The sequence below is a fragment of the Pseudochaenichthys georgianus genome, chromosome 8 (genome assembly GCF_902827115.2).
Source record: "Pseudochaenichthys georgianus chromosome 8, fPseGeo1.2, whole genome shotgun sequence".
NCBI lineage: Eukaryota > Metazoa > Chordata > Actinopteri > Perciformes > Channichthyidae > Pseudochaenichthys > Pseudochaenichthys georgianus.
Window position 1 is genome coordinate 9213519 of NC_047510.2, and position 12820 is coordinate 9226338.

Consider the following 12820-nt stretch of genomic DNA (forward strand, 5'->3'; position numbering starts at 1 on the left):
TAGGAGCGTCACAACTGGACGCCACGGACACTGACCAAACGTCGCTCCTGGACGCTTAGGGAGTGAGAGTGTGTTGCACTATCACCACAATGAAACACGTCCAGAAGAATGTCATGCAAAGCTGCCTGCCTGCCTTCCTTTGATTCTCTCTGAAATGCCTGGTCTTTTTAATGTTTAATGTCAACCATTTGTGCAGATAGCATGAAGTAGAACATATTGGCGATGCTAGCGTTAGGATTTCTCCCCCGGGCTTAAATTGTGTATTATAGAATGATCACACCGGTGACAGTACTCTTCAAAGGGTTCACGAAATATGACTACTACTCTTACTGTTTAACATTTTGGGTTACTTAATGTTACTTCATATCAAGGCTAATAAAAATGACAAGGCTGTAATGCTAACTAACGTGCTAGCTACTAGCTAGGTAGCTACCCAGCTAGAAATGTTTGGTTCTAAAAACATTCTGAGAATGTTACATTTATTGTTCTAAGAATGTTTTCAGTGGGAAGTTTTCTTTTGATTCCCAGAACGTTCTTCTGAAAGGTAGGATAACGTTCTCTAAAAACATTGGTAAAATGTTATTGATAACATTGTTATGCCTTACTGTTCTTAAAATGTTTTCAGCTGCAAGTTAGATTTGTTTATGTTGCCAGAATGTTATTATTTTAGAGAAGGATAACATGCTTTATGTTTAAAACATTATACAAATGTTCTGTGGTAACAATTTACGAACATATTTTTACATTATTAGAACATAAAGACATCATATTTCTGTAATTGTTCAACTCAAAATTCCTGGGTAAGTGGACTGACCACTGTGGTCATTAGGATGATTTTGATAGTTTACTTAACTATTGGAATTTGACTATTAACACATGCAAAAGAATGAATCGGAATCAGCTGGTGAAAGTAACATTTGTTTATTAGAAAAGGGGATCTGGGAGTGGAGGTTGGTTATGGCAGCAGTGGGAAACAGTTGTTCCAGGGTGGAGAGGCCTGGCTGGTCTTGGGAGTGTGGAAGGCCTTGGATTCCTCCTGGGAGAGACATAAACATGAGTGGGAGGCAAAAGCAGGCAAAGTTGTCAAAGAATATGCTGGTAAAAAGCTAGAGCGGCACGCAACAAACCGTTCACGGAAACAATCCGGGAGGGAATGAGTGCAGGCTGCAGGGTTTCATGGTGTGGCTGATGAGCAGGTTGCAGGTGTGGTTGATTGGAGATTCCTCCCAGCAGTGTCGAGCAGACCAGCAGGCAGGGGGGGAGGGAGAGAGAGAGAGAGAGAGACACACACACAAACAAACACTAACAGGGGTTTCAGGGACGGGCAGTGACAGTCGGTCCGTTCCTCTATATGTCTGTCGGTCTCAAATCTAAAAGGGTGCAATAACGATTTTTATCCAATATGCATAAACAGCGGACACTGTTTATACGCAGCCCTCACAAACCACACACAGCCAGATAGCTTATCTAACAGTTAGAACCTACATACGAGACACAACCTTTATAGTCAGAAAAAGTGTGATTATTTTCTGATATTTTACACATGATATTATGAATACTGTGGGCCTACATACCTTAGTGTGATTATAAGTGCATGTGAGTTAATATTGGCATGCATATGTTACTGGCCTCAGGCCTAGTGGTACCTGGGCCAGCAGCATACTCTACCTCTGTATATGAAATACACAAGAGGCAGAAATGTTAGCTTGTTTGTAGCTCAACTGCGGGATTTAATCTGCTCATTTGGAAACAATCCACAACAAAAGCATTTATCCATGCTCATTTCCATGAGGCAACAACACCAGAGATCAATAAGGCAACAGCATCCACATAACAACGATGACATCATGGTAAAAATACAACAGAAATGTAAAATCAAATCGTCACACTCAGAACTCACTGTTATCCTCCAACCCAGTCTCACGGCATTTCGTGTTCACCAACACGATTTTTAATCTATTGATTCGTGTTCACCATCACGATTTGCCCCTTTTTTTTCGTGTTGCACAGCACGATTTTAAAAGCAATGTATTTCTACTGGTAACGTGTTTCGTGCCTGCAGGGTCGTGGAAGACCGGAAGCTGTGTGGTTCATAAAAACATGTTCTTACTCAATATCAAGCCACAATTATTGCTTTTATTTTAAATCGTATAATTTCGGACTTGTGTTGCCGTCTGTGAGGAAAATAAATGGGGCTCAGAGCCTCAGGATACTGAAATCTGTATTTTTAAATATTGTTTTCCTTCTAATTTGTTATTATTTTCTAAATAACACACTGTTATTTACTCACCAATAACACACAATTATCCTTGCTTTTATTTATTGGTTTAATTCCATAATCTCGGGCTTTTTGGTGTCCGTCAGGAACTGAATTTCAAAATAAAAATAACCGGAAACAGACGTAGGCCTATAAGGGACATTTCGAGCATCATTGCGATTGTCAACATTTCTGAGTTTAGGATGGCCGAAGACACTACACTACCCATAATCCCCAGCTATCGTTTAGGACTACAGTTCCCGTAAGGTTACGCAGAGCGTCAAACAGCTGTGTGAAATGGAACGAAACCACGCCAGACTATCCAAAACTGGAATCGAACACCCCTCCAGAACTACACATGCTGGCTATTGTGTTTCGCAAAATGTTCTATGGGACGTCTCTACTGAACGTTTTCGTTTTTCCCACAATTAGAAGTTGCCATTATTAAACACATTGGTGTTATCAAATGTAAAACATATAATTAATAAATGGATGAAAATCACTTGTCCATAATGCACAGCATTATATTAATGCCGTATACCCACATGACAGCTCATTGCTACTTTGTAATTCTACTCCACTACAATTCAGAGGTTAACCTGGTATTTTTACTCCACTGCATTTATTTGAGTTACTTTGCAGATTCTGATTAATTATGTGAAATATAAACAACCCTTAAATCAGACTTTAGTTACACCTGAGTAAAATTCAGGTAAGGTGATTGTCAAGTGCCAACAATCAGGAGAGATATTTGATAGTTGGTGCTTGAGAAGACTAAACATGTATCTGCAATTGCCATGAATGGAAACAAGTAATAAAGTATATTCATTACTCGTTATTCTCTACTAATAGTTAATTAAAGACTGTATATTATGGCTATTTTGCACATCCCTTTCAAGATTTTCAAAGGTTTATTGACATATCATACACAACTATGGTGTAGTTATGCAATGAATGAAAAACTTGGGTCACAGGTTCCTCAACAGTGCATTACAAGACATCTATCAATATGTGTGTACCTCCACCATTAAACTGTCATATTCTGCACATTTCTTATTCTATCTACATACATAAGAGTATAATTAATGTGTATAATATCAGTTAAAATAAGTGCTTCAACATAGTTAACATTGCAGGAAAGCAATATATTAGACGTTAATTACTTTGTCAGGCTTAATATTTAATATTTAATGTTTAAATAAAGGTTAATCCGTTTTTCTGTTTTGCACCTCCTCCTATTAATATCTTTGTACATCCTGCACTAAACTGTTTTATTGTAGAGATCACTTATAGTATCTTCTTGATTTTTTTATATATTTATACTTTCCCCCTATGAAAGTATGTACTCTTAATATTTTTTAAATCAAATATAACACATAAAAACAATAATTCAATAACGTGCTTTAACCACTAGGAGATGCACACAAGGTACACACAGCCATAATAACTTTGTATTATTAGTGTGTATGTACAACATCTGAAGATGTATAGTTTTATGCATGCTTTCACATCATTTTACAGCATATTGCTATACTATTTCAGACTCAGTATTTACATTCTTACATTCAAAGAAAATCAGTAATATCTTTGAAAACTACAGTCCTTTTATATCAGCTGTGCACCATTATGGTGTAAATATAACCTATCTATGAATTAGATCAAATGTAAAAGTCAGCCGAATTAGTGTTGATACTGCAAGGAGACGTATTGTGTGAAGAGAAATTGAAGATGTTGTTTAATTGTTGATATATTTATGATCCACGTCAAGTATTCAGTTTCGGCGCCATTTCTTCCAGTTTTTCCAAAGGTCTTCTCATCAGGGCTCTCTAAATAAAGAACTACGGCAGATCTGTAATATGTAATGCAGCCGAACCGTGTATTACAATGCCGTTATGTGATGACTTTCAAAGAGAAAAGCAAAAGCACTCGGAATTAAGTATTATTTTATACTTTTAAAATGTTTTCCGGATTTCATATAATATAAACACCAAATCCCAGCATGCATTGCGGCTAACACATCCAATCAGCGAGCTTAAAACCATAGCTGAGGATCTTGGGTAATCGCTCGAAATGCCTACGTCTGTTTCCGGTTATATTTATTTTGAAATTCAGTTCCTGACGGACACCAAAAAAGCCCGAGATTATGGAATTAAACCAATAAATAAAAGCAAGGATAATTGTGTGTTATTGGTGAGTAAATAACAGTGTGTTATTTTGAAAAGAATAACAAATTAGAAGGAAAAACAGATTTCAGTATCCTGAGGCTCTTTATTTTATTTTAAATAAAAGCAATAACTGTGGCTTGATATTGAGTAAGAACATGTTTTTATGAACCACACAGCTTCCGGTCTTCCACGACCCGACCGGAGAAAAAGACGTGCTGCAGCCTGCAGGCACGAAACACATTACGAGTAGAAATACATGGGGGTTGTATACACGAAAAAAAGGGGCAAATCGTGTTGGTGAACACGAATCAATAGATTAAAAATCGTGAGTCTGAAATGCCGTGAGACTGGGTTGTAGCCTCACACTCAAATTCCAATACAATACACACACTTCAAAGAAACATATACAACCTATATGCATAAACACAATCTACCTCTCATAGTCCTTTACATCATACACCAAGCAACACGTGTCTACATAGTACTATGTAACCTTAGCGTTAGCTCCGCTAGCCGTTAGCTCCACTATCGTCACATTGCACATAACTATACATAACTGCCTAAAACAACGATTAGACATATCACACTCAATCACAACACACTCATAACACTTATACCCCTTATACTGGGACACTATGGTGTCATTTGAAGGACTTAGAACCCACCTGTATATGAAAAACACACGAGGCAGAAATGTTCATGGGAGCCTGCCTGCAGACCTCCACTCTCAGGACAGTTCCGGTGCAGACCTCCACTCTCAGGACACCTCCACTGTCAGTACAGGAAGTGACGATTTTCCCCGCCCACCGAAGGACTCGTTTGATGGAAGTTTTCAAATCACAATGGAAACTCATCACGGAGGTGATGAGTCCGCCCACCGTGCACTTTGGGTCGGACTTGGTCAAGCCCCCCCAGCCTGGTTCTCTTGAAAGTTTTTCGCTCAAATGACACCATGGAGGAATGTAACGGTAGTTGACAGGGGACTCTGCCCGCCTCACGAGTGCCTATTTTCGGACACTTTTTTTCACTTTCTCCCCGGTTTTATTATTTTTCACCCGGTTTCACCCGGGGACATTGCCCGGTCTCGGGTGTCCCCCTACGGCCTGTGTCCTGCCCCCCCCCCCCACTCATCCATATATTAACGGATTTTGACCATTTTTGTTGCATTTTTCTCCTCTCCTCTCACTGATCGAATGGCAAACGCGACCCACTGTCGGAGGGCCTCCACACCGGCCCGGCCTAGTGCCGGTGCTCTGGCATTCGGTTCCTCCGAACTGCGGGTTCTACTCTGATGGCCGGGAAGGTCGATATGAAGCGTGACCAAGACGCACCGTCCAGGGGTCCCGCAGCGGGCTGGGAACCTCCACCCCGCTGCGGTGCACCTGGCAAACACGGTTGTTTCTCGAACCTTCCACTGTTGTCTAGCAAATACAAGATGTCGTATTTATATAAATAAATATATATCTATATAGATAATAAGTGTCAGTACGATTTTATTTTGTATTTGCGTGCATTTCCTGTTTGGAAAGTGGCACTGTACTGATAGTGGTGATTTTATTTTGGAATTCTTAGCGTGCACTTCCTGTCCTGAAAGTGGAGGTGTCCTGAGAGTGGAGGTCTGCACCGGAACTGTCCTGAGAGTGGAGGTCTGCAGGCAGACCCCTCTCGAAATGTTAGCTTGTTTGTAGCTCAACTGCAGGATTTAAACTGCAGGTTTCTGCCCTTGCAGGGTTCTTGATCCTCCCGAGTGGTATCGCCCTCTAGTGATCAGTCCGCCACACAGTTGCAATGTAATACAGTTTAATGACTTCTAAAGAGACAACAATAAAAAATATGGGGGTGACACTTTTTTAACTTCACTTATTTTTTTTTAGCAATGAACTGGTTTAACCCTTTACACTCTCCCCTGCTTTTTTTTTTGGAATGTCTCCTGACATTTGACCAAATCTGAAAAAGTACAAGTGCAGTCTATTATATGTCAATATGCCTGTGCTCCACTTTCCGATGTTGAGCAGGACTCACTTCATCCAGGGGCAGCTCATTCACTGGCAAGAGCAGGTTCCTGTGAAGAACACGCAGCGTCTTTGATCCCTTCTCTGGTTGCACCTTATAAACTGGTCCGTTGTCAACTCTCTCCACAACACGGTGAACAACCTGCTCCCAGTATGACCTTAACTTGCCAGGTCCACCTCTTTCTGACCAATTTTTTACCAACACTCGGTCGCCTGGCTGAAGGATAATACCCCTGACTGCTCTGTCATACTGTTTCTCGCCTCTGGCTGAAGATCTTTCACTGTTCTGTGCAGCAATCTCATACGCGGAGCGCATCCTTTTTGCCCATTTCTCTGCATATGTCGTCTGATTGGTAGATTCAGGTTGTCTTTTCGGTGGGAACAGTAAGTCAACAGGTAAACGTGGAGGACGACCATATAAGAGGAAGAATGGTGAAAAGCCGGTGGAATCATGCCTTGTGCAGTTGTAGGCGTGCACAACATGTGGAAGATGGTCTTTCCACTGACTCTTTTTTCCCTCTTCCAGGGTGCGCAACATCTGAAGGAGTGTGCGGTTTAGTCTCTCCACGGGGTTACCATGTGGATGGTAGGGTGTCGTTCTTGAATGGCCAATACCAGCCAGCTGCTGTAACCTGTTGAACAAATTGTTCTCGAATTCCTTCCCCTGATCGTGGTGGAGCCTCTCAGGATATCCGAAGCGAGGAATAAAGTCCTGAAATATCTTGTCTGCTGCTGTTTTCCAGATGTATTCCTTGTTGGATACGCCTGAGCAAAGCGTGTGAAGTGGTCAACCACGACGAGGATGTACTCATAACCTTGACTTTGTTCCAGATGGAGGTAATCGATGCACACTAACTCGAATGGACTGCTTGTGGAGATGTGTCCCATAGGTGCTCTCTGTTGGAGATTAGGACGTTTCTGTTTAATACAGGCACATCTTTAGGTGACATAGTCCTCTATCTCAAGCTGCATGTTGGGCCAATAAAATCTTTCTCGGGCAAGATGGATTACCTTTTCGGCGCCAACATGACCCATGTCGTTGTGTAGAGTCTTTAGCACCAGTGGTTTCAGCTTCTCAGGGAGAACGAGCTGCCTGTGTTGTTCTGTCTGTCGGCAGAGGATCCCGTTATCAACCTCGAGCTTATTCCATTCATACAGGAGTCTCTTTGTCTCTTTCCTCATGTTTCTTTTGTCCCTTTCATTTGGAGTCCAGTTTTGAATCTTTAAAGAGACAACTTCTGTGATGGCTGGGTCCTCTCGCTGTGCTGCAAGGATGTTTTCAGGGGTAACTGTTGAAACATTTTCAGGTGACAAAATATCTGCATTTCCACCATCAAGCTGTAAGGCTGCGACCCAAGGCACGTCACTCTCCTGAACAGCTTTGTTCCCTTGCCATATTTCAGACACAACCTCAGGTGACATCATCTCTGTGTGCTCTTTCATGCCATCCTGCAAGTTAACAGGGTACCTTGACAGAGTATCTGCATCTGTGTTCATCCTCCCTGGCCTGTACTTAATGTCGAAGTGAAAGTCAGCAAGCTCACTAACCCATCTGTGTTCAACGGCATTTAGTCGGGCTGTGCTGAGGACATAAGTCAAAGGGTTGTTATCTGTGAAGAGTCAAATGTCGGGGCATAATACAAGTAGTCACAAAACTTGTCACAAATGGCTCACTTGAGAGCCAAGAACTCAAGTTTACCAGAGTGCAGATGGTAGTTTCTCTCGGCAGGCGTCAGAGTTCTTGAGCCATACCCAATGACACGCAACTTGTTGTCCTGACGCTGGTATAGCACTGCTCCTAAACCTTCATTGGACGCATCAGTGTGCAGTACGAATGGGAGATCAAAGTTTGGATAAGCTAGGATAGGTGGATGTGTTAGTTTGTCTACTAGCTTAGCTACAACATCCTGGTGTTCTGCTTTCCATATGATGGGTGTTTTTGATGGAAGCTGCCCTTTATCCCCTTTCCTAGCTATTCCTGTTCTTTTAGTGGTCTGGTTTTGGTGTTTATTTTCCCTGTTTCGGTGGGATTCTGCAACAGTTCGAACAGAGGCTTAGCAATCCGAGAGAAGTCTTGGATGAAGGAGCGGTAATATCCCAAAAACCCCAGCAGCGACTTGACGTCTCCAACTGTGTGAGGCTCTTTCTCTTCAAGCGCTCTCACTGCTGCCAAATCCTGTGGGTCGATATTGACTCCTTCTCCAGACACCAGTCGGCCAAGGTAACAAACCTCTCGTTTAAACAAGTCGCACTTTGCTGGTCTCAGTTTGATGCCATGTTCTCTCATGCGACTGAGAACCTTTCTGAGGTGCTGAATATGATCCTCAAAGGACGATGTAACACAGCACATCATCAAGGTATGGAGCACAGCATTCATCTCGGATCCCTTCCAGCACACCCTCCATACACTGCTGAAAAGCTGCAGGTGCATTTGTCAAGCCAAATGGGATTCTGATCCATTCATACAACCCCCATGGTGTACTGAAAGCTGTGAGGTGTCTGGATTCCTCACTCACGAAACCTTGGTGATAAGCGCTGCCTTGATCCAGTATGGAGAACCATGTGTTGCCCCCCAAACTGTCAAGCAGGTCTTGGATTCGTGGCAACGGATGTCGATCAGGAACAGTCTTTTGGTTCAGTCCTCTGAAGTCCACACACAGCCGCAGGCTCTGGTCCTTTTTCCGGACACAAACAACTGGGGAGGAATAAGAAGACACAGATTTGCGGATCCAACCTCTGTCCAGGAGATTCTGCACATAGTCCTTCACCTCCTTGTATAAGGGCTTGGGTATGGAGTTGTAGTTCTTTTGAACAGGTTTGTTGTCCACAACATTGATTTTCAGCTGTAAGTCAGGTATACAGCCTATGTCTCACTCTCCTCTTGCAAACACATCCGACTCCTCGAACAGCATTTGTTGCGCAATCTCTTGCTGCTGTTGTGTAAGATGCTCTAAATTGACTGGAGGATGCCATTTTTCCTGTGTGTGGGACTTTGCTGAGCTGCCCATTCTGTCACTGGAGTCGTCGTTTGGTTAAACCTGTGCGACGCACAGGTACGTGTCACTGTTTGGCTGCTGTGAAGGTGAACAGAGATCAACCGCTGTGCTGTCAATGATTTCTTCTATACAGCCTAAGACGGTTCTTGGTGACAGGAAGATGTCATGCTTGGTGGAGTTGCATACTGGAATCTTAACAACTTTGGAAGCACCCACATCCAAGGCATGTGCGAGGCACATCAACCAATGCAGGAAACAGTTCTAACCCCTCTGGTAGGACACTCTCTAAGATGGGTTGCATTGTTCCTCCTTGTGGCCACAAACTTACTTTGCACTTTACTTCAAATACTTAACCACTTGGAACTGTAAGACCTCTTTTCCACACCTTAATGGTGTTATTTACTGGCTTTTCTTGCTCTTGTGCCTCACTGATTACAGACACAATGGTTTCAGCTGTCTTTTGTCGGAGCTTTAATGCTTCTGCAAGTAAGTCACTTAGACTGAAACTTCCTGGCTTTTCAAGACTCTCTAGAATTATCTCCTATCACATTAAACCCAAGCAATACACCGTTAACACAGTTCTGACTCACAAGCATGGGTACATTAATGGCTACTTGACCATGTCTTGAACTTTTGATTTCAACCAGTATTTCAGTCCATCCATCATAAGGTACATCTGTCCCATTAGCTGCCGTTATTCTTAGTGGATCGTCTTCAAGTGACTGGATTTTGGCATTAGGTAAGTGTTTTTCTAGCCAGGATTTTTCCAGTATAGTAACCTGAGCTCCAGTATCGAGTAAAGTGTTTGTATGCACACCATTGAGGTAACAGGTAAGCATACACCTTTTGCCAATTAGCTTTGCAACACAACTTCCTTGTCTTACTCTGTTTTTTAATGTTGACGGACTCTTATTAGTCGTAGCTGCGTGGCTGGTTACTGTGACAGGGGACTCTGGTTCTTGTTTAGTCACTGGTGGTCCCTCCCCAGTGACCAAATCCCATTTCCCACTGGCTTACTCTTTGACAGGCATCCAACAGCTCTGTGGCCTTCCTGACCACACTTGAAACAGTGGATGCAGCTTGCAGTCCCTTGAGCCATGCATAGTTTGCATTTCCCCCTGGTGGTAGACTTGGGTGGATGCACAGTACTTACTGCATTGGCCTGTGTCAACTCTGGAGTGCTGGCTTTTGGTATGAACGCCTTTTCTATTGATTTTGCTAAGGCTGAGACATGTGCTGTCAGTTCATATATAGCTGTGCGGTTTGCCTGGACTTCAGCTTGAGTCTGTAGAACGCTGGCTTGAACTTCAGCTGGAGGCTGGACTGTATGCTGTCTCTCCCCTTGTTGTGTGGCATTAACTGTGACTGTTTTGGATTTGTGTGTGACCTAGGCGCACCCGTCTCTCACATTCTTCACCAACTGATTTTGTCATTATCTCTAAGATAAAATCATCAGTTACACTTGTGTTGCTCATGAGAGGTTGAAGGTATTGCCTAACATATTCATATTTGTCACTTATTCCCTGATACAGTGAATGAAGAAATACTCCATGCACCAGTTTAGTGTCATACTGAAACTCTGAGCTACCTTGTTGGGAAGCAAATAATACTCTCTGTTTTAGCCCCATTACACAATACATGAACTGTTGTGGGCTTTCTTTGTCCTGTTGTTTTGTATTGCTAAGCTCCTGAAATAGCTCTGCACTACTCTTATCTTGCAAATGTGCTCTGAGGAAACGCTTGAGCTCAGCTACAGTTAACCCATCTTTGGTCATCAGCATGTCTTTAAAGTTACCAGGCTTGATTATCTTCAAAACAGTGCAGATTACCTCTGCCTCACCGAAATTCTCAGATAACCCTTCATCAATCTGCCTACACAGTGAGGTATAGTTAACATCAGAATCTGAGTCAGAAATGTGTCCACTGTGAATCTTAAATTCTCTACGTGGCAGTAAAGCAGCAACATCCGACAACTTAATCAAATTAGTTACCTGGCTGGTTACAACTGGTGACTTGTCTGCTTTAACATTCATTACTGAAGGTGTAGCTTGTGTTTCAGTCTCTGTATTTAACTCACGGTGCTCTTCTACAGCCTCTGACAGTTGCTGTAGTTCAGTGATGAGGTCGTTGAAGACTAACAGCCGGGACATGCCTTGGTCCTCTTGACTTGCCAACTGGTCACTTTTCAGAAAGTCCACGATGAAGTCATAGAGTTCCACATCTGTTGCATCATCCCCTGGTAGCTCTTCTTCTGCCTCATCATCAATCGACGCTGCCAGCTTGCCAACTTCACTTTCGTTGAAGTTAATCAGCTGATGAAGCTGCCTCTGGATGTCCCTTCGCAGATCTTTTATAGCAGATATCTCTCAAATAGCAGGAGTTCAGCACGTTGTTTCAAATCTTGGTGTCAGGTTAATTTACGGATATCCTCAGGAAAAAAATAAGCACTTATCCCGGACGAGTCTCCAAATGTTACTGGCCTCAGGCCTAGTGGTACCTGGGCCAGCAGCAGACTCTACCTCTGTATATGAAAAACACACAAGGCAGATATGTTAGCTTGTTTGTAGCTCAACTGCAGGATTTAATCTGCTCATTTGGAAACAATCCACAACAAAACATGTATCCATGCTCATTTCCATGAGGCAACAACACCAGAGATCAATAAGGCAACAGCATCCACATAACAACGATGACATCATGGTAAAAATACAACAGAAATGTACAATAAAATCGTCACACTCAGAACTCACTGTTATCCTCACACTCAAATTCCAATACAATACACACACTTCAAAGAAACATATACAACCTATATGCATAAACAAAATCTACCTCTCATAGTCATTTACGTCATACACCAAGCATCACGTGTCTACATAGTACTATGTAACCTTAGCGTTAGCTCCGCTAGCCGTTAGCTCCGCTATCGTCACATTGCACATAACTATACATAACTGCCTAAAACAACGATTAGACATATCACACTCAATCACAACACACTCATAACACGTATACCCCTTATACTGGGACACTATGGTGTCATTTGAAGGACTTAGAACCCACCTGTATATGAAAAACACACGAGGCAAACATGTTAGCTTGTTTGTAGCTCAACTGCAGGATTTAATCTGCAGGTTTCTGCCCTTGCAGGGTTCTAGATCCTCCCGAGTGGTATCGCCCTCTAGTGATCAGTCCGCCACACAGTTGCAATGTAATACAGTTTAATGACTTCTAAAGACACAACAATACAAAATATGGGGGTGACACTTTTTTAACTTAACTTATTTTTTTTTAACAATGAACTGGTTTAACCCTTTACACATACATTCGTTTTTATACGTCCTATTCATTGTCTCAATGCGCTCATACATCTTAAGAAAGTTATCACCA

The 12820-nt window shown here is 42.3% G+C and overlaps 1 long non-coding RNA gene across 2 annotated transcripts; it reads right to left on the reverse strand.

The window, feature by feature from the left end:
• Positions 1–905: 905 nt before the first annotated feature.
• Positions 906–11996, reverse strand: LOC117450752 (uncharacterized). 2 transcript variants are annotated; one of them, XR_011643663.1, is made up of 3 exons: positions 11583–11996; positions 1128–1185; positions 906–1036 (listed from the first exon to the last, which is right to left on the reverse strand). It is a non-coding gene; the product is annotated as an uncharacterized lncRNA (long non-coding RNA). The 2 variants fall into 2 exon arrangements; XR_004552594.1 differs by lacking the exon at positions 11583–11996 and having other exon boundaries at positions 1128–1929.
• Between the last annotated feature and the right edge of the window lie 824 nt (positions 11997–12820).